At 43.1% G+C, this 21,950-nt stretch overlaps 1 protein-coding gene and 1 long non-coding RNA gene across 3 annotated transcripts in view; both read left to right on the top strand.

The window, feature by feature from the left end:
• LOC121448683 overlaps positions 1-7,829 on the top strand; it is a 40,328-nt gene extending 32,499 nt beyond the window's left edge. Inside the window, exons 2-3 of the long non-coding RNA XR_005974383.1 lie at positions 6,624-6,846; positions 7,682-7,829. This is a non-coding gene — a long non-coding RNA (uncharacterized LOC121448683). The remainder of the gene's footprint in view (positions 1-6,623; positions 6,847-7,681) is intronic.
• Positions 7,830-13,830: 6,001 nt separating this feature from the next.
• Lepr (leptin receptor) overlaps positions 13,831-21,950 on the top strand; it is an 84,324-nt gene continuing 76,204 nt past the window's right edge. The window contains exon 1 of one of the 2 annotated variants that reach the window (XM_041651956.1): positions 13,831-14,503. The gene's annotated coding sequence lies outside the window, so the exon portion shown is untranslated. The remainder of the gene's footprint in view (positions 14,504-21,950) is intronic. The other variant, XM_041651955.1, reaches the window with a different exon arrangement.

The following is a 21,950-nucleotide window of genomic DNA, read 5'->3' as shown; positions in this document are numbered from 1 at the left end:
TGGCCTAACCCTGAGAAAAACAAGGCAGTGGCTGGGGTTTATTTCACAAGATGGGGACTCCTCCGGACTGTCAATGCTACTGAAATCAGCAAAGTCTGAGGAGCTGTCTTTCATGCAGCACCCTAGAGGGGATCCTGTGGCAGGAAGAGGATGTTTGCGGAAAAAAGAAAATATGAATAATGTGTGGACTTTCACAAAAAATAAATTATGTGATGGTATTGGCTTATTGATTTGGTCAGTGCATCCTACGAGTGTAGGTTGTAGGTCAGAAAGGAGACTTGGTTTAAGGGGTGTGATAATTGCACTTTTTTTTTAAGATCAAATTTTCTGTAAATTGAAAGCTCCAAAGACAAACACATAGGCATCCTCATGAATATTAACCTTCATCAGGCAATGAAAGGATACAGAGACAGAGACCCACATGGGAGCACCGGACAGAAATCTCAAGGTCCAAATCAGGAGCAGAAGGAGACGGAGCACGAGCAAGGAACTCAGGACCACGAGGGGTGCACCCACACACTAAGACAATGGGGATGTTCTATTGGGATCTCACCAAGGCCAGCTGGCCTAGGTCTGAAAAAGCATGGGATAAATCCGGACTAGCTGAACATAGCGGACAATGAGGAATACTGAGAATTCAAGAACAATTGCAGTGGGTTTTTGATCCTACTGCACGTACTGGCTTTGTGGGAGCCTAGGCAGTTTGGATGCTCACCTTACGAGACATGGATAGAGGTGGGCAGTCCTTGGGCTTCCCACAGGTCAGGGAACCCTGATTGCTCTTTGAGCAGATGAGGGAGGGGGACTTGATCGGGGGAGGGGGAGGGAAATGGGAAGCGGTTGTGGGGACGAGGCAGAAATCCTTAATAAATAAATAAATAAATTTAAATAAAATAAAAAAAATAAAATAAAAAGAAATAGATTCTTGAAAAAAAAATCCCTTTAAATCTTTACCCTATTTAACCAATCCAGATGTGTGGTGGTGGTAGCCCAGTACCAGGGCTTTTTAAAGTGCCCAGGTACCATCCACATGCAGTAGTCTGGAATGCTCTGGTAAAAGTGGCTCTCTGTAATTCATGGCAAATGGTCTGAATGAAGTGCTTGATGGTGTTTCTATTTTACATCTTTGCGAGGCTGCGGTTTTAATCAGTGAGATAAATAATAAAGTCCCGGAACAGGTTGCCCGTTTCAGGACCACTTGGTGCCATTCCATTGGATGTTGAGCCTTTGATTAAGGATTGTTTCAAGTGTGGCTACAAGCAATATTAGATCTTAAACTTTCTCCTATAACTTTCCTCTACTAAATGAGAAAAAAGAATGACGGGGAGATGGCTAGTGGGTAAAGAACCAAATCCCAAGAGCCCAGGTAAAAGCTGGCCATTATGCCATTGGCAGGTACACTGTGTGTGTGTGTGTGTGTGTGTGTGTGTGTGTGTGTGTGTGTACAGGTGGATCCCAGTGGCTCTTTGGCCAGGTAGTTGAGCTGAAACAGCAAACACCAAATTGTAGGTTTAATGGGAGATCCTGTCCCAAAAGGATAAGAGGAAGAGCAACGAAGTAAGACACCTAATGTCAACCTCCAGCCTCCACACATGTGCAGTCTCTACACAAGGGCTTCTCAACCTGTGGGTCTCCATCCCTTTGGAGGTAGACTATCGGGTATCCCACATATCAGATATTTACATTATGATTCATAACAGTAGCAGCATTGGAGTTATGAAGTAGCAACAAGATAATTTTATGGTTGGGGGTCACCATAACATGAGGAATTGTACTAAAGGGTCTCAGCCTTAGGAAGATCGAAATCAGCTGATCTACACAAACAAAATGAAAAAGAAAAAAGTCATTTATATGCATACCCTTTTCTCTGCCTGATCCCCATCCCCCCATTGCCAAAGCCCATCAGTACACTGTAGTGCCGGGCTCTCTAAATCTTCTCCATGTATGATTTCTTTGTACCTGTGATTTACTTGCGTTATCCTATTAGCATGTGACATAGGAATAAAACTCAAAATTTACAGATCATAAAGAAATTTATTGTAGGGGCTAGAGAGATGGCTCAGCGGTTAAGAGTACTGGCTGGCTGCTCTTCCAAAGGTCCTGAGTTCAATTCCCAGCAATCACATGGTGGCCCACAACCATCTGTAATGAGATCTGATGCCCTCTTCTGGCCTGCAGGCATACATGCAGGCAGAACACTGTGTATATAGTAAATAAGTTAGATTTAAAGAAAGAAATTTCTTTTAAATAATTCTTGGGTATTTATAATTTTACCATTTATTAAAGGTGAAAACAAAACTGAACACAAAGGAGATGGGTTGGCTTATTTATGTTTATATATAAGGAGTGAAATCCTGGCTGAATATTTCATACTGAGTGTAGAACATCACCAATGTATTTCAGAGCTGGTTAGTAATTTGGTTTTATAATTGTCGGTGCTGAGATGCTGCTTCAAATAAATCCATAGTGTAAGAAGTCAGAGTACTTAGGGCCATCAGAAGTTGTTGGAAATTCTGCCATAATCCCAAAATTCATTGAACAATGCGTTAGTTAATCAAACTAACGACTAAGGCAGCAAATTTTAAAACCAAACATTCTAGCACAGATTCACTAATTTATAACTTACATGTTGAAGGATGATGGCAGAAAATATTAGAAGTCTTCCTTTTCTATAATTATAGTATCAAGTTCCTGTAGGAGCAGAAAGCTTCATTTGCACAGTAAGACACTACAGTCTGTGATGTCGCAGAATCATATCTGGGTTGGGGTGTGGCAGGTGGTGTTTGTTGGGGCAATGGTGCTTGGTTGTGTGCATGATGCAAAGTGTACACATTGTGCGTCCCGAGTCAGAGCCGCAGTGACGTCACCCAGGGTGGAACACAGGAAAGCCTTGCATTTATTTAACTTACTGTTTATGATAAATATATTCATCTACTTAAGTTTGAATCGAACTTTAGTGGTTGTGCCATTGTTCCCCCGTCAATCCCCATATTCATTTTTTCTACACCATATGGCGTTTAGATCCACAGTTAATGAAGCTGAGCTCCGTTTTTCATCTTGTCTGGCCTGTTCTCTGCTCCAGGGGGCCTGACCCACCAAATACAATCTTCAGACCCTATTGCTTGGACTTTCGGTTGGTTCAGGTGGAATGGTGATGACAGATGCATATCTGTGCCCTGATCTTCTCCTTTCTCTCTATTAATCAATTCCAGCTCTCATTTTCCCCTGGAAACATGATTCCCTTCCCTCTTCAGCCTGTGCAGGGCTAACAGCTTCCAGCTGCTGCTAGTCCCTAGGTAACTATCTCTCTCTCTCTCTCTCTCTTTCTCTCTCTCTCTCTCTCTTTCTCTGTATGTGTATTTTAGTTATCTTCTATTAGATATATATTTGTAATTTTCCTGTCCCTGTATATATTTAAACCTTCTATTTATTAAAATATTTTTAATCTGACCCTTTGAAGGTACTATTTATTTTCCGTTAGGGTATTGATGGCTATAATTAGCTTATAGTTATTAGCTTCCTGTTCTTGAGATTGATGAGTCCCCTGCCTCCTTTTAAGCTAAGGCAACGTCCCATTTGCATTCTTGGACTTAAAAGGGGCCTTTTTTTTTTTTTTTCAGTTTGACATGGTGATGTTGGTAGAGAACATTATTTTCTCCAAATCCTTATTTGGCAAAAGCAAGAGTTGGCAAGAGCAAGGTGGTGCTCCACACATTTTTTAAATTTTATTTTTGAAGTACGGAGCCTGGGAACCACTCATCCAAATGGGAGCCCAACTTGGAAGATGAAGAGCCTTTAGCCACAATTCATTTTACCACAAGATTCTTGCATAACTGGGGGCAGTTGCCAGTGATTGTCACAGTGGGCACTCAGGTTCCTGGGGTCCCACTGTTTGCATAATCCTTTGGTAAAAGGGAAAAGTAGCAGGGGAAACTAGGAGGAGTGAAAAAAGTCAAAGTGGCTGTGTTCTGTTTCCGTTGCCACAGAAGGAGATGTTAAAACACACACTGTTTGAATCTCAAAAACACAGTGTTGTGTTTCATTGGAAACTTGATAGAGGATCAGCATGGGAAGGGGCCCAGAGGGCACTGGGGAGTTTTACCAAGCAGTTCATGGATGGTTCAGTGAAGTGTGGGTGTTTGGTGACAATGATTAAATTCTAGGTTTGTGGGACATAGAGAGAACCGATGGGGGAGGTCATAGAGAGGACCGATGGGGGAGAGGCTAAAAGTATATCCAGAACTGTTTGCATCTTCACTATGATCAAGCCTTTGATGATAAAAAAAATTACTAACGTTCCTTTATAAATGATTCCATCACTAAGTAACACACACTGAACATTTTGTATGCATTGGTGTTTTAAACTAAATGTGTTTCATAATGTCAACTCCGTCTAATCTATAATTGAAACAAGAGTGCTGAAGTGACCTAAGATTGGGTGATGTCCCAGAACTCATCAGTCTCCTTGGCTTTAATATCATTCCAAGCTGAGAATGCAGTATCCTTTCTGTAATATCAAATCATGATTAACATTTTTTCTGCAAACTTATTTTTTAATTTTCACCTTTGAAGCAAGTCTGTTGGTTTTTATTCTAAATACCCTTTCTTCTCTGTGATACAAAAATACAAAGTGATCTCTTAAAATTTAGTTTTTTTCTTTATGCATTTCCAAAATGGAATTTTAAGAGCTTAGTTATAGGGGCTAGAGGGATGAATCAGCAGTTAAGAGTACTTGCTGCTCTTACAGAAGACCAGAGTTCAGTCCCCAGCACCCATGTGATGGCTCATAGTCATCTGTAATTCCAGTTCCAGAGAATCTGACACCCTCTTTTGGCCCTTGAGGATCCTGCAAGCATGTAGTGCTCTTAGACCACACAGGCAAAACACTCATACACATAAAATAAAAACCCTTAATTATAAGAATTTTGTTTCATAGTTATAATTTGAATACCAGCTATTATTTATTTCACATGAGAAAAATCAATAAACTCAACAATTTCCTTTCTTTTTACATTTTTACTATGGAAACCAAATTAAAGAAGCTTTAAGTACAGACAGACTTTTACTTCGTGTTGGGAAGTAGTTTATGGAAAACTTGGGAGTGGCTTCAGCAGGTTTTCTACTACATGGAGAAAATTGGTCATAGAGCAAAGAATACTCATATCAAGAAGATGGGAACAGCTTGGCAAGGTGATGACGCATACCGGTGATTCTAGCCCTGAGTTCTAAACTGCATAATAATAACAAGTCTACATACAGTAAGAAAGGCTGAGCTATTGGAGGTTCCCAGTGATTGTAGGGCTTCTGCGGACCGCCTACATGTCTGCTTTCCCTGCTACTTGAGTGTTGAAATATCCATTTCAAGGAGATAATAAAAACCACAGCCTCTTGGCCTGCCTGCTGTGTTGGGTGGGATCCTTCAGGGTGGGGGTGGCAAAAATGTGGCTGGGACGATTGGGAGTGAAAAGGGAAGCAGTGGCTGTGGTAACTCAAGGAGAAGAGGAGGAGTTGGGCTTCTAGAAGGCATGGCCAAGCCCTTGGGGTGGCACACAGAACCCAGGACCAGACACGTGCTTCATGCTGGGCATTGTGCCCGCTGTGGAGGGTTATCTTGGTTATCTGGTGTGCTTTTTTTCCCTTGGCGCTTTCTTTTATGTATCCCCACAACTCCATTGTAATTTTGGACCATTACCACAGAAGGAGATGTTATATAGCACACTGTGCTTTGACTCTACAAAAATAATAATAAACCAAATTCAAGCTCTGAAGACTAAGAGAGCTGTCCCAATTAGGAAGAAAGGAGAGGCAGCAGAGAGGCAACACTGATGCTGCCCCGAGTAAAAGGGCCCTGCATCCCTGAGACAACTCTATCACTGAGTGACGCTCAGTAGGCATTTGTACTCAGTGATGTTTAAACTCAGATGCACTTTAAAAGATCAAGAATGGTAAACATAAAACCATAACCCAGAGTCTGAAGTTGCCGGCGAAGTCCGTTTCTCAGATGGAGCCCAGTGGGGAAGAATCAGTAGATGTTCTGAGTGAGTCTGGAGAAAAACGTTCTGAGAGACTCAGTGCAGCAGAAGGGGCTGCCATCCCTGGCGATCTGTTTCCAGTTCGACTCAGCAAAGCTTCGGAGAAGAGGAGTAATTCCCAAGCAAGAGGCAGACATCATGCATGCTAAGGGAGCCTTCGCATGGTGCCTGCAACCCAGGGTGTGTTGGAGCACACGTCTCTAACGTCTCTAAGCTCTTCAGAGAGGCCTCGAGCAAACAGGGACAGTCATTGGTCTCAAGTAACCTTTGGCATGGATCCATGTAGACCAACACTAGAAGACAGAGATAGTAGAGGCAGAGGCCAAATTCAACAGATGTCTAGGGATCAGGGCCTTCGCTCATGCTGACCGTGACCTCCGCACCAGCGCTGTCCCCTCCCTGCCTGGAAGTTAGATATGAAAACAAAACATACCAATCAAGAACTGGAATTCTTTGACCATTTCTATCAGTTGGTAAACAGGATCCTGTTGAGGAAATTAAGTTCGGATATGCCAGAAAAAAAAATAGAGAGTTACAATATCTGACATTTATTTATGCGGCCTGAAATTCTAATTCTGTGTCTCCCACCAGCTCATGCTGCCTTCACTGAGAGGACCTGGCTGCCGGCAGCTTCGGCTTCGCTTCTCGGCCACACATGTATCCGGTTCTTGCACCAGCCGCAGACTGGCTCTAATACCTCCACATATGCTGAGAGCGGTGGATATTCAAGTCTTGGATTAGTGGGAATCCCCAGTATAATATAAATAATTATACCGCGAAGGGATAATGACAAGGAAATACTGACACACATTTGGTATGCCCACAACTGAAAAATATTTTTTAATCCGCTGTTGATTGAACCTGGAGGAGGGTGTGGGCAAACAGCACTAAGCAGCTGACCAGGGAAGCTCTTTGCTCCTTGGCTCGCACACCTTGGTATCTCACACCAGATCTTGTTGGAAAAGCCTCAGAGAACAATCTGGACTGACCCGTCTCCAATCACTTTCCCATGCTCTCTTCCAGCTGGAGTCACAGGCAGAGGTTACTGAGACAGGTCCAGCGTAGGCCACGTGCTGTGCGGCCTTCCTGTGCCGCCAGGATACTACACTTGGCAGCCTGATTAGACCCACGTGCTAGGAGTCAAGGAAAAACAGAGGAGGGGGCGGAAGGGAGTGCCTGAGAAAGTTCCTCAAGGTCACAGCGGTGGCCAAGGCAAGAGATAATTCATCTTTCGTGACCCATTAATTGCGAACCAGAGCCCTGGAGGAAGCAGCGCTTTGGCTTTTGTAGCCTCCATGGCTGGTGCCGGGGAGAGGTGGATGGCTGGCCGGTGAATAGGCCTGGTGGGCTTCGCTCACAAATCCCATCATGTTCCTGCGGAGAACAACATGCTTTATGCTATGTGAAAATTGGTTTGTTGTGTGTGTGTGTGTGTGTGTGTGTGTGTGTGTGTGCAGATGGAGCATCAGGAAAATCAAAGGTATTGGCCACTTCAAGTTCTGTAAGGACATAGATTGAAAAACGTTTCAGTGTGAAACTCCATTTAGTTGCAGAATTCTCATTTCAGCCCAACCATGTTTGTATAACCCCCTTTCAAGAACAAGTTCTCAATACTTATTCTCATAACTTTATTTCTCACTCTATTTCAGGGGCAATGAAATAATAAATTTGCCTCACCTGTAAGACTTGGTGAGTTTATAAAATTTTCTTACACGTTGGTGTCCACTTCTGATGAATTGGTGGGTAGACAACAAATATAAAGATAGAGCATGAAGTATTGAAACGGTGTTAATGAATCCTGGAGAAAAAAAAAATCATGCTCTGGTACTGATATTTAATCTTGCATGAAATAATTTTCATCCTTAATACAAAATTGTAAACAATGTTACGTGTGTGTGTGTGTGTGTCTGTGTGTGTGTGTGGCGCGTATGGTGTGTGAGCACGCCTGTGTATGTGCCGAGGTCAGTGGCGGCCATCAGGTGGCCTTTCCTATGATTCTCTACCTAAATCCTTTGAGGCTCTCACTGGACCTCACCTCTGCTAGGCAAGCACTTCACTGTTGAGCAAGACCCCAAACCCTGGAACTTAACAGCTGTGCAGGCAACCAGCAAACCATAACAGTCCTGCTGCCTCTGGCTCCATCAGTGCCGGAGTCACCGTGGACCGAGCCTGGCTTGTTGCACGGGTATTGTGGTCTGAGCTCGGGTCTTCTTGTCTGTGCAGCAAGCATTCCTAACCACTGAGCCACCTCTCCAGCCTGTTGCTTACTTAGTTTAGTGTAAGGAGGGGCTGTGAACTTCCCTGGCAGGCAGCCAAGGGAATATGATTCTTCTGTATCCTTGCCAACAGCATTCCCCACGGGGAGGGATTTAGATGAAATAAATGAGTTATGGATTGGGGCACTAGGTGGGAAAACAGACTGAACATTAGCTGGGCTGCCTCAGCCTTTCAGGACCATGTGAATGGTTTTACTTCCTAGGGCTCATTTAATAAGGGACACATACTCCCGTATAGCCGTTTTCAAATGGCCCCTTTGACTCTGAAATGAACATACAATCACTTGAGGTTAGCTGGAACTCACAGAGATTCACCTGCCTCTCTCTTTGTCTCTGCCTCTCCTTCCCAAAGCCTGGGACTAAGGGCATGTACCAGCACCTCTGGACAGTTTTTTTAACTATTTATTTTATTTTATTGTTTGTGCATATTAGCATTTGAATGTGCATATGGGTACGGAAGAAGGCCTGGAGACAGTGTCAAATTCCCTGAAGCTGGAGTTAAAGGCATTTGTGAGCTACCAGTGTGAGTGCTGGGAACCAACCTCCAGTCATCTACAAGAACAGCAAATGCTCGTAAGCACTGATTCATCCCTCCAGTCCCTAGCATTTGTTTCTGACAGCACAGGGCTTGACCATAAGAAGTTATTTGTTCTAAATGTATTTGTTCCCCTCGTGTTTCTTTTCATGACATGCACTCACTCGAAAAGCATTCATAGAGCAACAGCATGAGTATAATATATTACACGGTATGTGTGACTTATGGTATAGAACATATATTATAATACATAATGAGAAGACTTATGGTATAGAACATATATTATAATACGTAATGAGCAGCAGAGGAGCTGGTTCATTCTGCGCCTACAGGCAACACCATTGCTAGAAAAGCTTTTTTTTTTTAATTTATTTATTTATTAAAGATTTCTGTCTCTTCCCTGCCACCGCCACCCATTACCCTCCCCCTCCTCCAATTAAGTCCCCCCCCCAAACCGAAAAGCAATCAGGGTTCCCTGTCCTGTGGGAAGTTCAAGGAACCCCCACCTCCATCCAGGTCTAGTAAGGTGAGCATCCAAACTGCCTAGTCTCCCCCAAAGCCAGTACGTGCAGTAGGATCAAAAACCCATTGCCATTGTTCTTGAGTTCTCAGTAGTCCTCATTGTCTGCTATGTTCAGAGAGTCCGGTTTTATCCCAGGCTTTTCCAGACCCAGGCCAGCTGGTCTTGGTGAGTTCCCAGTAGAACATTCCCATTGTCTCAGTGTGTGGGTGCACCCCTTGCGGTCCTGAGTTCCTTGCTCGTGCTCTCTCTCCTTCTGCTCCTGATTTGGACCTTGAGATTTCAGTCCTGTGCTCCAATGTGGGTCTCTGTCTCCTTGCTAGAAGAGCTTTTGAATATCATCAACTTAAAGAAGTCATCGCCAGCCTCTCAGTTAGCGCTACTTGATTTGTTGATATTATCCTGTTTCACAACTATGTTAGAACTTGGATTTTTCTTATTCTTCAATTTCCCTCCGAAAGCTTTATTTTCTTTCATTGATTGTTAGCTATTTTGTTTAGAATACCTTGCTAAAACCTGTTGAGAACTGAGTGTGTTTTAGAGGCACTGCTTGTGTTTAATATGGAAAACTAATCTTGGGCTCAAATGCTATCAGGTTTGTATTATGTGCTTGGAACGTCCCCCTTTTAAAATGAATTCCTGGTACAGACAGAGGGACTAGCTACTGTTTACTCAAGTGGGTCTGCCGGTTATCAGCTACTGGCATGTCATGTGACCCTAACTTAAAACACCTTTATGTAAAAGGATTTCTTTGCTAGTGTTCACTTGGGCCTTAGAGTCCATTATTTAATGAAATGGTTTCATTATTTACCCAGCAAATGCAGTTCAGTGTAATTAAATAGAAGAGGCCCTTTACTGTCATCTAAGATTTTGATTGAATATTTGTCATTATTGATTGTACTAGTGAATTTCTTTTAAAAAACAAACTGCAACATCCTTCAAGTTTTCAAGAACAGCACTCTTTTGTTGTTAGAGCTATGTGGTACTCATTCCATAAAATTTAATCATGTGAGTGCGTGCGTGTGTGCGTGCGTGCAACAGGAGACTCATTCTGGATTGTGGTCACAACCCAAATCACTGACCACAAGTTTGGTTGCTGGATTAGTCTGTGACCCCTGTAAGTCACCCAGTGTGATTATTCAGTGCATAGTGGTTGCATCTCTGTTAGTTGAGGGTTCAGATGCAAAGAGTGAAGAATGAGAAGGAAAGCTGAGGAGGAAAGAGGTGGTCCAGGAGAGAGTTGGTCACGGAAGTTCAGGGCTTCGTGAAAGGCTGCATCAAGATTTCCAAGGCGATAATCAGGCACTGTTTATACTCTGAAACTAGCAACCAAAATAGTTGGATAAGGTGTTTTGCCCAGCTTCTGTAGCGGTAAGCTCAGCCACGATTGATTGTTCCCAGTGGGGTTTGCATCTGTGTAAATGTGCAGTTTATTGATTTTTTTTTCAAAAGAGAAAAAAGGTGAACACATTCATTTATTTTTTACACTAGGTTTCCTTTTATGGGTTTTTTTCCCTCCCCTCCAAAAAATATGGAGTGAGCCAGGGTGTTAATCTGTTTTGCTCTGGTGAACTCTGTCTCCTGATAGAGATGCTCTTCAGTGTAGGGATGACTCTGAACCCACTGGCTGTGATTTTTTTTCTAGCCCATTTATTCCTTCACAGCTCTTTACCATGCCTGAGATGAATAACGAATCCTTGTGCCAGCAAGGTGGAGATTCAAAGGTCCAGTTAATTAGAATGTAAAGCTAGGGGTGTGGTGACATTCAGTGCAATGACATGGTGCGGAAATACGGACATATCTAGGTGGGATTCACTTCTGCAGTAGAGGGGGCTTGCAATGGGTTGTGATTAACCTTCAAGTAATGCACGAGACTCCAACGGAATGGAGACTTTGGGTCTCTGTACTTTTTCTAGGGTAGTTATTTTTTCATAATGCCCAGGTTTTTAATTTTTTTCTTGAAGTTAACATGTAAAGCAACAGGTTTCTGCATGGCATTTAAGACACATGTGCCATTTTGCCCTGTTTCCATTCACCTCATCCACCATACTCCCCTCTCCACCACATTCCCCCTCCACCACATTCCCTCTCCACCACATTCCCCCTCCACCACATTCCCCCTCCACCATACTCCCCTCTCCACCACATTCCCCCTCCACCACATTCCCTCTCCACCACATTCCCCCTCCACCATTGTCCTACCCTCCCTGCCCCCTTTCCAGTCTTTAACGCCCCCTTTCCCTCATGTCGCTTGTATTCTGTTTCTTTTCTCCTCCCTCCTCTCCCATATAAGTTCTTTTCTACTTTAATATCTCTCTCTCTCTTTCTCTCTCTCTCTCTCTTTCTCTCTTTCTAATTTGGTTTTCTGAATATAATTTATTTTGCTTAATATAGTGATCTCCTGTTGTATGTATTTTCCTGGATAATCATGACCTTATTTTTCTTTATGACTGAATAAACCATTTTTTATACAAACTGTTTTCTTTTTCCATTCTTCTTTTTTTTTAAATTTTTTTACTGTGTACGTGTGTGTGTGTGTGTGTGTGTGTGTGTGTGTGTGTGTATGTGTTAGTCTTAGATGTCATCTTCAGGACACTGTTCATCCCTTTTGAGACAGGATTTCTATTGGTCTAAAGCTTACCAGTTAGGATAGACTGGCCAGTGAGCCTCAGAGGTGCTCCTGTCTTGGTTTCCCCAGTTCTGGGGTTACAGATTCCAGTACCTGCCATTTTCACATGGATTTTGAGGATTAAACTCAGATCCTTACGCTTGCACGGCCATGCTTGACCCACTGAGGCACACCCCGCCTCGCCGCTCTCTTGATGGACATTTAGACTCACTCCATTTCTTAACTAGTGTGAATAGTGCAACTGTTAGCATGGGTGTGCAAGTGTCTCTGTGGCCTGTTGACTTAGATCCCTGTGGGTGTACACTCAGGAGTAGTTGTTGTGATGGGTTCATTAATGGCTCTCCTCTCAATAAATGTCCATGGCCAAGTCCCTAGAATCTATGAATATGACCATATTTGAAAAAAGGCAAGTTTTGGAGACATCATTAAGTTAAGGAAGTTGAGATGAAATCACCCTTCAGTACTGGGAGGGGTCCTCACCCCAAAAGCAGTTGTCCTTACAATAGAAACAGTAGACACACGAGCAAAGAAACCAGCATAAGACAAAGGCAGACGTTGGAATTATGTGGCCTCAAACAAAGAATGCCTGAGATCTAGGGGTGGAAGAGGCAGGCTGGAGTGTCCCCTGGTTACTCAGGAAGCGGGGAGGAAGACTACAGACTTGTTGAGGTTTCGAGCAGAAAGAATAAATCTCTACTCTTTTAAGCATTATGTTTGTAGTAATTTGTTATAGCAACCACAGGAAATGAATATGCTAAGTTGATTATTTAATTACTCTGTTAAGGTTTCTTTTTGTGTTGTTAGAATAATTATAATCTGGAGACACCAAAATCTCCACTTCAGTTTTATCCTCTGTCTAACATTTGTCAGTTTCCTTTTTTGCCAGTTTGGTGAAAACCGAAGGTAAGCTTTCCTAGGCTGATGCTGACTACCTCAGGTGTCCATGAAGACTATTTAATAAGTACTCGTGCTATTTCTGGATAAGTTGGCTTCAACATATGGTCCGCAGGGTCACGTGCTTGTCAGAAAAGTGTCGCTGGTCCTGAAAGAACGTGTCTATGGAGAGGAGATGTATTACAGATCCCACGGGTGGCAGCTTCCGTAACGGGTCATCCATCGGAGCAGGAGCTGGCCGCACAATCTAGAGTGTCTGCCTTGGTTTAGGTTGCCTTCTTCAGACCTGCGCCGTCCTCTCCTTTTATCGTTAGGACACTTGCCTTTGGGGTGAAGACCCATCCCAATAATGAAGGATGAATTCTTCTCCACCCTGTTGTGGCTGGGTTAATTCAGGCAACACACTCGCTGTGCCCACTTTTGATGGACTTCCTGGGGGGGATGCGGGTTAAATTAACCTTGAAAGACTTTTGTGTATCGCTATCTGCCCAATCTAAAGTATCACCACTTATTTTTATTCTTTCATCTTCACTCCGTTTTCCTTCAGATCAGCTGTAAAACTGGAAATCTTATGAACGCGTATGTCCTCCTCCCCCAAGTTCAAAGAAAGTAATGTAGCACACGTTCTTAATAAACATTCATTAAGGAAGTAAATAGATAAATGAATACACATTTTGATCAGAAAACAACAAAATATTTATGTAGTTTGATATTGGAATCTGACTCTCTATAACGACAGATACTTTTTTTTTTCCGACTTGCTACATCAATATTATTGAGTTCCAGGATGGAAAACGAGGGGATCATTAACTAACTAGATTAAGGAATGGCCCTCCTTCCTTTGGGACAAGCAAGGCAGAGATGATGACTGATGCACTTTGGGGGACAGGGAGCTCACGACTTCTCTGTTTAGGGTCTTTTCTGTTTCCCTTTCCCACTTCTCCCAGTCCTTGTGTTTATTAGTGCAGCATTTCCCACACCTGCTGCTGTAGAGGCCAGGGAGGACAGGAGCAGCCCAAGGTTCGCCCGAGCGCCGGCCTCGGCCACGCGCGCAGCGTCCCCGCTGCCGCGCGGTCACCTGTGTGGCCAGTGCCCCAGAGCGGCGCGCCCGCGCGCTAGTCACCAGCACCTCCAGATCCAGCGACACAGAACCCAGGCACTCCCTGCTTCGCATCACCCCGCGACACAGGCAGGACCCCATTTCCGTCCTGAACCCCTGGCACGGGATCGCCCAGGACTGCGCAGCAGGACGCAGCAGGTCTGGGAACCTGGGCTGTTGATTTGGGCGGCACCTGCGGAGGGCTGTGTAACTTCTCCAGGCCTCCTGCCACTTTGGAAACTGCCTGGGACTGCGACAGCAACCCCTTAAGCCCCGCGGGCCGAGAGAGGGTGGGTTGGTTTGAAAGACACAAGGGGAAAAAAATGTGTTGTGGGGCGGGTTTAGTTTCCCACCCTCTTCCCTTTCCCCGAGCAAATTAAAAACAAAACAAATAGAAAAGCCAGCCGGCCAGCCAACCAAAGCCCCAAGCCGAGCCCCAGCCGGAGCACTCCTTTAAAAGGATTTGCAGCGGTGAGGGAAAAACCAGATCGGACTGAGGAATCCTGCTGCAAACTCAGGTATGTTGACGCCATCTAAGAAACTGGGTATTGGGGAGAGACAACACTTGGGGAGGAGGGCAGAGAGAGAGAGAGAGAGAGAGAGAGAGAGAGAGAGAGAGAGAGAGAGAGAGAGAGAGAGAGGAAGAGAGAGAGAGAGAGAGAGAGAGAGAGGAAGAGAGAGAGAGAGAGAGAGAGAGAGAGCGCTTCTGAGGGGCCCAGAGGGTCTGTGTGTATGTATCAAGGCAGGGACACAGGAGCACCTCCAGGGCTCCGGACCTGGGGATATAGCACCTGAGTTCTGCTGTGGTTTCCCATTTATCTCTAGTGGTGTGTGCTTAAACTAACCTCTGTGAGTTTCTTCATCGCTTATATTTAAAGGGTTGGATTAATATCTTTTCTGAGGTACTCTTAATAGCTCAGGTGTACTCCATATTATAAAAAAAATGTAGACTTCTGAAATTGTCAGTCTTGCTAATTTCATGGTCTTGCGGTTGGGGTTCTTATGTGCACTTATCTATGTTTTCAGGATTTTTCAGTTAACAGCTGTAGAGAAAACAAAACATTTGTAAAGAACTTGGAAATATATAGTCTATACATGAATGAGTCCCTTGGCACTAACGTACAGAATCAAAGTACCTTTAAGCTAATGTCTCCAACATTGAAAACCAAAAGAAATAAAAAGAAAGAAAGAAGAAAGAGAAATGCCTAAATGTGTAGCTTTAACATAGTACTTTTTTTGGTATTGCATATTTGGAGGAAAAAAATACTTTAGATCAAAAATTGTAACTTTCCCATCAATTACTGGGTGGTGCTCATGGCTTTTTAGCATAAGCTGTGTGCAGAATGTAGAAAAAGTGGTTTTTCAGACCACTTCAGAGTGCCTCTGAAAAGAACCTCAATAACGGAGATGCCAACTTCAGTGATATGTTTCACAGTCTTGGAATGGATCCCAGAAAATAGCAGAGGTTAACTAAATAGATCAACCAGAAATTAGGAACACACACACAGACACACACACACTTATACTATAAAGCATCAATGCCATTACTTTTTGCTTCACTTTTGATAAAAAACCAAACACCTTGACTCACTTATGCAGGTACAGAATGAGACAGTAGCTTTCATCACGACATGCAATATTTTCCCGTTACTGGTTTGAAAATTGAGAGTTCAACATTACCAGTTAGGATAGACAGAGAATGATTTTCTAGCTCTTTTTGTTGGGCATGGTCTAAAATGAAATAATCTTTTACCACCCACAAATGCTTTGTGTGCAATCTGGGAGAGCAGAATGGGTTTGAAGTACTCCTTTGTGAGCACATTTTAACGTATTTCCAGCTCTTTTGCTGCCTTTAGGCTGGAAAGGGCATCAGCTAGCCAGACATTTGTCTTCCCCGTAGAACCCCCTTTGAAATGTGAACAGAGTGAAGTGAATTCCATGTTGGTGAGCCAGGGAGTCTTAGAACTCAGATACCCTGCTGGTGCGTGTCTGTGAAACAACTGGGACTTTGCAACCATCTGCTGCTCATACCCAGGCCAGTTCATTCACAGCTGGGGGAGCTGTGATGCTTGGCAGGGGCCCCCTTCTTCTTTTGCAATGTGAGGCTTTATTCTCCCATGAATTTATCGAGGAAAAAAAAAAACCCAGTCATTGCTTCACACTTAGATCACTAATATAGGACCAAATGGTTTGTGTTTGTCAAGTGGGAGGTCTTGGAAATAAGACCTAAACATATCCAGAAAAAAAAAAAGCCAAAATAAATGAATTCCCTTGGCAGATACTGTATTGCATTCTTTTTTTTATCCTTAGAGGCAAACATTCATACTAAAAAAATATGTCCTGTGGAGTTAAAAATGAAAAAAAAAGCTTATGCTCAGTTCAAATTCTTAAGATTGTATGTGATTTACAAATTCCAATTTTAATTAAATTAGCAAAGTGCAAATCCTCACCTACTGGCCAGACTTCACACATACAGGCTTGGGAGTTTCTATTTACATCTGATCTGTTTATAGTTTAGAATATTCCTTCTCAACCACATACACACACACACACACACACACACGTACACCCCAAACATACAAACAACATATTGCCCAGGCTGGCCTTAAGCTCACCTTGTAGCTGAGGATGATCTTGAACTCCTGCCTGTACTGCCGGGGTGCTGGGATTACAGGTATGGACCACCCTGTTTATGGGGTGCTGGGAATCAAACCCAGGGCTTCCCAGGCAAGCACTCTACTGAGCGAGCAGCATCCAGCTCTTCTAGGTGGATTTTAGAGTACAGCAATGATATGTCTGTTGTCATGTGACCTTGGTCTTTAGCATCTGAACTGTGGCAAATATAGAGAGAAATGCATAAAATGATTTTGTTGGCTGCTAAACTATATAGCAAATCATTGCAATGGGCGATTAATTATAAGACAAATACCTCTCTACTCATTATTCATGGAGGATAACCTGATAATGTCCAGACTTGTTACTTGCTTCCTTCTTACCGCAAGCCTAGTTTTGCCTATTTTAAAGGAAAACTTATATGAATGTTGAGTGTGTCCTTTTGTAGATTATTTAGGCTATATATTATGTCTATGATATTGTTAGTTTCTTCTCTTTCCTCTAAAATAAAATACTTCCAAAAGAGCTGTTCATATTATCTATGTTTTTACTTTTCTCTCCTAAGCCCATTCCTATGGCACTTTAGTTCTGAACACTCTGCCCAGGTCTATGGAACTGTCAGGTCTCTGATGACGTCACCCTTGCCATTTGGTCTCAGTGTTCACTGCTCTTCACCCATTCACAGCCTTGCCCCAGCTGCCCCCTCTTTCTCCTCCTGCCCAGGACGGTATGTACTTCCCTGCTTTCTTCTGTACCCTTCTGTCTGCTCTGCTGGTCTTTCAGCTCCTTACGTGTTTGTTCTTCTCTCTCTACTCTTTGAACATTTCTTGTAATTTCTCTCTGTGTATACTGAGGACTCAGAAAGTGACAGTTCCTGCCCTGAGCCTCAGACCCCTTTACCCAGCCTCCTGCTCAGCATCTTCACTTGGCTGTCCAGTAGATACTTATTTCTAGCTCAATGTGCTCCCAGTAGGATCTCCATGATCCCCTGTCTGCAGTCGCTCTCATCTCCATCTTTCAGATTAGTTAGGTCCTAAACCTTGGAGTCAAGGTTCATCCCTTACAGTCTAACATACCCCATGTATATATGTATATATCTTCTTGGCCTCATTTTCAAAATAAACCCAGAACACAATTACTTCAATTACTTCAGTGGCCATTACAGACTGCCCTAACCTTTGGATTATTGCAGGGACCCTTTAATTAATCCTTTTGTAGCCTTTGTTCTCTTCAATCTATTCTCAAGAAGAAAGAAAGGAAGGAAGAAAGAAAAAGGTTTTCCTTTTAAAATACTTGTGTGTGGGGGTGGGGAGGAGAGATGGCTCAGCAGTGAAGAGTGCTTGCTGCTCTTCAAGAGGACCTGGGTTCAGTTCCCAGCACCCATGCTAGGCAGCTCACAATCAAACCAAGTCTAACGTTAACTCCAGGGAACTCTTACGTCCTCTTTTGGCTTCTGTGGGTATACTCAGGAATGTGCGCAAACACACACACATAAATAAATAATAAAATTAAAATTTTTACATATATGTATGTAGGTATACCGTGGGTGTGCCTGGTACCCACGGAAACCTGAAGAGGGTGTCAGATTCCCGGAACTGCACTTATAGATGGGTGTGGGCCATCGTATCAGTGCTGGGAATCAAATCAAACATGGGTTCTTTTTTTTTTTTTCGAGACAGGGTTTCTCCGTAGCTTTTGGTTCCTGTCCCGGAACTAGCTCTTGTAGACCAGGCTGGCCTCGAACTCACAGAGATCCACCTGCTTCTGCCTCCCAAGTGCTGGGATTAAAGGCGTGCGCCACCACCGCCCGGCCAAACGTGGCTTCTTTAGAGGAGCTAACCACTGAACCATCTCTACAGCACCTAAAATAAAAATTTTAGTAATGTGTACCCATCACATCATGACACTTTTCTGCTCCAAACACTCTGGTGGCTTTCCAGTTCAGATGTTGTCAAAGCCCAAATCCTTGCAATAATTATAAGATCCCTCTGATCTCTCGTTCATCCTGTTCCTACCTCTTCCTCCTCCTCCTGGGCTCCTGGCTTTCCTTGAGTGTATCAGTGACCATCTTTACACTTCAGCTTCCTGTTTGGATTGCTCATCTTTGGATGTCTATATGGTTTTCTCTGTAACCCACATCTCCCAAGTCTTTGTTCAAATGTCTGCAGGCGATATTTGATCTTGCCTGACTTCTTACTTTGCAATGCAAATGTCCCCTTTTTCTTTGCTTTTTTCTCCATAGAGTTTATTCCCCTTCTAAAACGCCATGTGTATACTTTTCAGTTCCATTATCGCTAGATTGAGACCATCACAAGGGCAGAATTTTAAATTTTGCGTGTGTGCGTCATTCAGTCTCAACTCCAGTGTGTGGACTCAGGTGTAGTGTGTCAGAATTGTTCAGGTATTTTTTGTTTTGTTTTTGTTTTTTTCCTGCTGATTAACTGTTTTGACTTTCTGTTTTCATTGCTGGAAATTCAGTGGTTCTCAACCTTCCTAATACTTGTGACCCTTTTAATACAGTTGTGGTCACCCCAACCATAAAATTATTTCATTGCTCCTTCATTTTGCTACTGTTCTAAATCATAATGTAAATATCGAATATGCAGGATATCTGCTATGTGACTCCCCTGAAAGGGTCGTGACCCCCAGATGAAGAACTGTTGCATTAGATGATGGTAGTAATTACTTTGGATATTCTGTGGTCAGAACAGATAACGACTTAAAGTAGGAAAAATCTAATTTAAGTCAAGATTTTGGAGGACTAGGTCCTTAGTCTCTTGCTTCCATGAATCTGAGCAGACTAGCATGAAGGCAGGAGCAGGTGGAGGAAGACCTGTTCACATCACAGCAGACAGAAAGCAGCTAGGGATAACATACCCCATAAGACCCAACCCTGGTGACCCACCTCCTTGAGTTTGATGTGTCTCCCCCCCACCCCCGCTGCCGAAGCCTTTAGAACCTTCTCAGATACTAGCTGTGGAATGAGTGTTCAAATCAGAGCCTCCCAGAGACTTTTCAGATTCAAACTGTGAGAACGGATAGAACACATTTACAAAGTTGATTCCCCAAATATGGCTATTTAGGCTCCTCCCTTCTTTTTTCAATCCCCCTCACTTGGTCCCTTCCATACTTTTTCCTATTGCTATAACAAAATGCCACAGACAGGAATTTATAATGAAGACGGTATAAATAATATTCAACTCAGGATTCTGAAGGTGGAAAATCCAATGGCAAGGGGCTGTATCTATGGGACCTTTCTTGATAAATTACATCCTAGCAGGGTTGGAAGCAAGCATGAGATGGAGGCCAAGGAGGACAAATGTAAACAAAACCAAAATAGTCCAGCAATAGTGTTAGCTTATGTACGACCTTAACCTTATCCTTAAACCTTAACCTTCCAATGATGCTGGACACATGTGCTTTGGGAAGCATATTTGACCTATGGAAGCTGCTATATAGAAGCTACAAGAATTCAGGTGCATGTTGCAAAATAATCTTTAGAGGACAGAACTAATGGTCACATTATTAAGTCACAAAGCAACAACAACAAACCCATGCAAACAAATCAAAATAAGCAGGGCTCCATAGCATGCGCCTTTAATCATAGCACTTGTAGAAATATCTCTGTGAGTTTGAGGCCAACCTGGTCTACATAGGGAGTTCCAGGCCAGCCAGGGCTGCGTAGTGAGACTCTGCTAAGCATGATATATATATTTTATTAAGTAATAACCAAAATTTTGAACCAAACAGATTCGCAGGCGCTTTTGAAATAATGTTATAATTGGCTTTAAAAAATGTGAAGTCGTGTGTAAGAACAGCTGTTACCAAATGTCTGTCTCATGAATGCAAGGACAACTTAGGTTTTCCCCAGAATTATATTTTCTCATTTTGCTTTGACTGGCAGCTGTGATTTGGGCATTTAACCTATGAAAATTAAGAAACTATAAACATGAGATAATTGAACAATTGTATTCTGTATCCACCAACAGAGTTTCTGAGCCAAGATGCTCAAGTGTCTGTCTAGGAGATGAAAAAAGATAAATCGTGTACATACATAGTTATGGTGTGTGTGTGTGTGAGAGAGAGAGAGACAGAGGCAGAGAAACAGACAGACAGACAGACAGACACACACACACACACAGAGCAAGAGGGAGTGAGACCACTGACTCATTTTAAATGAGAGTAAGTTCACTGGCACAAAAACAAATATTCGTTAGTCATATTTCCACTATGTTTATAAGGTGCATCCTTTAAAATTATGCATATTAATCATATGAGACCCACGTGGGAGATACCTAAGTATTTCTCTAATGGCCTTGGGTTTCAGAGCAGTGGTGCCCGTCACAGGTGTGATCGAGGAAAGACTGTCTCATAGGACTGGTAGGAGGTAGAGAGCAGACCATAGAAAACAGTGCCTGGTTCTTGGCTTGCTCGTCTTTGGCGAACACATTCCAAACCTGTGAATCAGATCTTCCACAGGATTTCCTATTGCCTGTCACTGTCCCCATGGCTGATCTCACACAGCTCCCTGACTGCAGCGGGCCTTCCATTCCTTTCCATTCTTCACGCAAGAGCAAGCAAGTATTCACTTTTGGAAACTTTTATGAACTTTAAGCAAATGCAATATCACTGGTTCCCCCTTTTTAAATAGTTGGATTCTTTAAATATTAGGCACCATCGATCTTTAATGATACGCCACCATGAGCTTAGGATTCTTACTATTTTCTTCATTTAAAATTTTAGCTCTAAACTCACTGGGAAGAATTTACCTAGGTTTATTTTTATTTTAAGTGTTTTATTACTTTGTTTACATGCGCACACACATGTGCCTCAGCGTGTCATGAGGTCTCCTCATGAGGAGGTCAGAGAACATTGTGTGTGGGAGTCAGTTCTTTCCTTCCCCAGTAGGGTCTCGGGGATCGAACTCAGGCTGTCAGGCTTGGCAGCAGGTGCTTTCACCAACTGAGCCATTTTGCCAGCCCCTGGTCTAAAAAAAAATTAAGCCATATTATTCATATAAGAAAAGTACAGAAATAAATATTTTAGTTAGGGAATTCTCTCGTAAGGATTTAGTTATGTTTTTTTTTTTAAGATTTACTTTGTTGTATAGTTATGTGTATGTGTGTATAGATGTGTAGGTTTGTGCGTGTGTGTGCAGATTCCCACAGAGGTCAGAAGAAGGCAGCAGATCCCCTGGAACTGGGAACACAGGCTGTGTGAGATGTCTGATGTAGGTGCTGGGAACCAAACTTGGGTCCTCTGCAGGAGCAGCACTGTTAGTAACTGCTGAGCCATCTCTTCGCTCCCAGCAGCACTGCTAGTAACTGCTGAGCCATCTCTTCGCTCCCAGGG

Source organism: Microtus oregoni, unplaced genomic scaffold, assembly GCF_018167655.1.
Source record: "Microtus oregoni isolate MIOR12 unplaced genomic scaffold, Mior012 000005F_ref0000423, whole genome shotgun sequence".
NCBI lineage: Eukaryota > Metazoa > Chordata > Mammalia > Rodentia > Cricetidae > Microtus > Microtus oregoni.
This window is presented reverse-complemented; position numbering and strand designations above follow the sequence as displayed.